At 35.8% G+C, this 5195-nt stretch overlaps 1 long non-coding RNA gene across 1 annotated transcript; it reads right to left on the reverse strand.

The window, feature by feature from the left end:
- Positions 1-2876: 2876 nt before the first annotated feature.
- On the reverse strand, positions 2877-4172 carry LOC134848459 (uncharacterized). The gene is made up of 3 exons (XR_010162940.1): positions 4031-4172; positions 3536-3613; positions 2877-3258 (listed from the first exon to the last, which is right to left on the reverse strand). It is a non-coding gene; the product is annotated as an uncharacterized LOC134848459 (long non-coding RNA).
- Positions 4173-5195: the final 1023 nt, after the last annotated feature.

The raw sequence follows: 5195 nt of genomic DNA on the forward strand, positions 1-5195 counted from the left end.
TTGGAACGATTTTAAGACGGATTAAGTCTCCGCTTACGCGTTAAAAGCGCGAAATATATCGCGCGTTAATTGTCCCTAATTGGCCAAAATGACAATCTTTAAACCCTCATAACTTTACAAAAAATGATCACAGGTGAAATATCTTTTCAAATTAAAGATCAGGACAACAATACCTTTCAAATGATAGGAGAAAGAATACTCCGTCAAAAATGACTGGTTAAAAAGTCGAAATTTGTCTGAAAAAAACGCACCCTGAGAACAAATATTCTGTTACTTCGTTACGAGAGTCGGAACAATAAACTACGCTTTTTGTGTGAAATAAATTTTTCATAACATTTTTCAGTATTTTAAAAGGCCTATAATTTTTTTGATTTTATTTACTACGACTAGTTTTCCATGTAAAATTATAATATAACCTTTCTTTTTGCATAAGTAACCCATTATCTGAAACAAAAGTTTAAAAGACAATTTCTCACAAAGATCCAGCGGTAATTGAAAAAGAATTCATTATCAAACTGAATCACGTTGCTTACATTTTGATGGGCAAATTACTAAACCTGTGCTTCATAATTAATTTAAAATAGATGTCAATAAGCAGTATATTTTAATACTTTTGAAAATTTCTAAACCGGTTTGCCACGCTTTCGAATTGGTTCAAATATTTTTGAAAACAAAGAAGTAATAATCATTTATCATTGATTAAATTTTAATGGCTTTGCAAAATTTTTCATAAAAAGGGAGATTAAATTTGTTTTATAAAAAATGAAAGATTTTTTCCCCTCTATTTTAGAAATAATGGCTTCGAAATGATAACATAATTGATTTTCAACGCTTAAAATGGTATATGAAATAGCAGTTGCTTAGAAATATTTTGATTCTAGGAGGCACTTTTTAAAAAGTCAGTTGCCACAATTTCGAGTTTCTTTGGAAAGAGTGATTTGAAGGTACTATATCAGCAAAAGATATCAGACAATTAATTTATCAGACCCATTTCCATAAACAATGATTTTTTTGTAAAGGTGAAAGGTTTGAACAAAAATGAAGACTGAACGAACACGTTAATCTCCATGGATTACGTCTCAAATGGCCTAAGCCCCAATTGGCATAAAAATAAAAAATTTCCCAAATGGCATACATTTCATGCAACAGTTGCACTCAAAAATCGAGAAACACTTTTTCGTGAGCCATGTGAAAAAAATTAGTCAAAGGGGGAAGTTACCATCTCCGTGTACATCACTCAACTTTCACCATCTGCCCCCACTCCACAAGTCCTCTTACCACACCACAACCTCCCACCCCTCTCAACCCACAGCCCCATCCCCTACCCCACGTTCTCCCCCTGTTCAACCCCTATTGAACCCACCCCTAGCTGATCCCATTTTTAGAGTGGGTAAAAGAGTGGCCGGGGTAATGTGTCGGGGTGGGGGCGGGTTGAGCGGGGGGTTTTAATAAAAGCGAGGAAGGGGTCATAGGCTGGAGAGAGGAAGGGACGCAAATTAGATTAAGGAGGGTGAAGAGAGGTCAGCAAAAAAAGGAGGGCAAATAAGAAGGTCAGCAAAATATGCATACAAAGAATTGCGAAGAGAAAAATTGAAAAACAAAGGTAACAGTTTATTCAGCTAAATAAAACCATTTTATCTAATGCAACGTGTGTAAAGCAAAAACCAACTGTCAATTTCTAAAAAAAAAATTAAGCTGATTTTGGAAAAGGTGATCAAAATCCATTATAATTGTTTATAAACTATTAAAACGGACTTTATTGATTTGACAAAAAAAATTCTAATCCTATTCTAATCAATTCCATATCACTGTTTTTGAATTAACAAGAGACTGGTGATGAAAAACAATTATAATAGTTTAAAATCTAAAAAACTCCTGTGCGGGTAAAATACATTTTTTATCACGTGCTAAGCGACACGTTTAGTATCAAATTTTTTGAGTCAGCAAAATCACAAATTATACCTCGTCATCAAAAACAAGTGGAGTTGAAAATTTGAATTGAAAGGATAAAATTAGAGCCGCAAGGTGATTGCGCAAGAAAACTTGCATGTCATGATAGTAAAACGCAATAAAAATTCGCTGAAAGAGTGTTGCACACTAATTGTCAAATAGAAGACCATATTAGCTTAGATATTCAAAAACTGCCAAAACTGAACTAAAAACATAGGCAATGCTGAGAACCAGAGTCGGATCTAGGATTTTCTCGAGGAAGTGGCGGATTTTCAAAAAATTTCGAAAATTTTGTTGATCTTAATTTTAGGTCGATTATATTGATTTTCTGAGTTCTCTTAAATCTCTATAAATACTCTTAAGTCACTATAATCACTATAAATACTTCGCCGCAGGCAAAATTTTGAAAAAAAACAGGCCAAAAAAAGGCGTTTTTAGAAATTTTTTTAAGGAAAATTTTGACCAAAAAGTCGAAAATCGCGTTTTTTTTTGGCGCGCACTCCCCTCTTCTCAAAATTAGTATATGTTGGCGCCCATGGCGCCTTTAGGAAAATTTTAGGGCCCGTCACCAAAATTTGATATCTCAAAGTAGTACAAAGGGAAACCCTTTGGGTCGGCAGGGGGTCGAAATCCTGAGAAAAAGAAGCGTCCGCCCACTCCCCCCTTAATCCGCTGGTGCTGAGAACTCTTTTTTTTTTTTTTTGGCCGATGTGTTCGACTTATGTTTTGACTTTAAAAGTCTAGCAGGGGGCGTTTTGCGAATTAAATTCAGCGGTCGAGAGGCAATTTTAAAGCCAGCACAAATTAAAAACATACCCAATTTCGGTCAAAAAAATCAAAAACCTGGCCCGGGTTTCTAATTTTTCTATGTTAAAATTCATGGATCCAATAAATATCTGATCTCGGAGGGATAGGTAAAAAACGCAAATAGCTACACATGTTGAAATAAGAAAAAATAAGGCAGATGAAACTTTTTGAATAACTTTAAATATAGCGCTTCTTTCGCCAAGATGTTTATGTGATTTCCAGGAACATGGCTTTTGAGAGAGGCCAAATATTTGCGTGGCAATAACTACAATGGCACTTTTTTAAAAAAAATAGCTGCTTGTAGCGCAAACCAAAGCCAATTAATGATGCAATCACAGAAAACCAAAAGGCCGCGTGAACTAATAAGCTCAATGTTATCGCTCCAGCTGTTTCCGGGTTATCTTGGCCGCGGGCAGTTTGTCCGGTTCATATTTTCCTTTCAAGCGAAGGGCGAATCCGTTGCGGAACTTACACAGTAAGCTGTATCGAAATGGTCAGAATCTGAAAACAAAAAGCAATGATTTTCCCATTTTCCCATTTTCCAAGTTTTCCCATTTTTCCCAACGAAATACTCGTTCCTCCCCATTTTCAATGGTCGGAACGATAATCCGATCACCATAAATACCACACTGAACCGAGCCTTTCCAGGACTCTGTTTGTTATAAGTTTCAACCAGGTCAAAATTCTTAACCTAACTGTGTCAAAAGGAAAAAAAGATAAAATCTGAGATTAGAAGAGCTTTAAGAAATGGTGGCAAAGTCTGTTTATCATAACTTACAGAAATTGTTTCCAATTGAGTCTGCGACGGTATAGAGATTGTAGGAAGAGTCGTCTGCATTGATTACTGCCACTGTGTCTAAAATTATGTCTTTTGAAACAAATAAAGAAAAAGAAAAACTTTTGACTGCATTAGTGGTCAAATAAAACTCCTGGATTTTGGATGAAAATTTTTGCAATGCGACAACTCGAATTGAAAGACAACTCACAACATACTCACCGCCTCAGTCGCGCCAACGCGACATTTAGGTGCTATATTGTAAAATTCACGGCGGAGTAGGATTTTTTCTTCAGTTGGGGTCTTTTTAGTATTTCGGGTTGTTTTGAATACCATTTTGATCAACCGAAAGAAAAACTGCAAATAATCTAAAGTCTTTCAGAAAATATCCGCCACTATCCCTCGCCCCTCCCCTTTTTCCTTCCACCATTAAGGCATATCCTAGATCCACCGTTTAGATGAATACCTCAAGTTAACAAGTTAACTAGAACTACAAACCATCTCCAGGACCAGATATCTTAACCAGCGACCAGTCACAAGTCGGGCTGTTCTCGCGAGAAAATTTAGTTGTCAGCCATTGGTTGAGGTCGCCTTCCGAGACGAGAAAACCCGAGTGAAACGAGCAGTATGACTCAGCGTCCGAGAGGCGAACCAGCTGGTCACTGGTGAAAATTGATGTGCTGCAGAGGTGAAACAGGTCGAATCCAGACTCGCGTAGCTTATTACAATCCTCATTTGATCCAGTGTATGGCTAAATATTATTGTATGGCTAAATATTATGGCTACGTAAGCTGCGATTGATGAGTAATTCATAAATCGTCAAATGTTTGCTATGAAAAAATATCGAAAATGAGCTGCATCAAAATTTCAAATCATGAGAATTCTTTTCTCTCTAAAACTACCAAAATAAAAAAAAATTTTAAAGCCCTATTTTTTAAAACCTTCTTTACTAGACAAACTGCTTGTGATTCTCAAAGTAATTGGGACGCTGTAACATACACTTAAATAAAAATAATGCCTAAGTTTGAGATGTTTTTGCAATTGCTTATAATATATTTTGCGTTCAGTTATGCCAGATTTCTCGATGGTGACTTCATTCCTTGTGATTTGACACAATTGTCTAAAGCAAGTAGAAAACAGATGAATTCAAGTGAAAAACAGACTCTCTCTTTCAATGACCTTCTAGAAAAATTCTGTCTGCAAATAAAGGCCAAAAATTGAAACATTTTCTTGCCGTTTATCGTGTGATTGTCAGTTAAGTTACAAACATTGCTTATTGTGAGTATGAGCGTGGATATCGTGGATATAATGGATTGTTTGGACACCTTCAAGGATCAAGCATGATGGTAGGCCCAATGAAAAACTTGCAAAGTGAGATCGATTCTTTACACTCCAAATTAATTGAAAACGAAAAAAGACTTGCGTATCTTGAAAATTATGTTTCGCAAATGGATAAAATTCATAATCAAAACTTGGTCTATTTTTGTAAAGAAATTGAGTCTTTGAAAAACTTTTTGTGTTAAAAACAGAAATGTGCAATAGCAAAGAAACAACCGTTGTAAAAAATCCTCCAGAAATGAAAGGCGAAAACCTTTAGTCGGATCTCAACCCTACCGATATTAAAGCCTGTCATTATCTGGGTAAAGCGAACTATTCCTCGATA

This window comes from Symsagittifera roscoffensis, chromosome 6, assembly GCF_963678635.1.
Source record: "Symsagittifera roscoffensis chromosome 6, txSymRosc1.1, whole genome shotgun sequence".
NCBI lineage: Eukaryota > Metazoa > Xenacoelomorpha > Acoela > Convolutidae > Symsagittifera > Symsagittifera roscoffensis.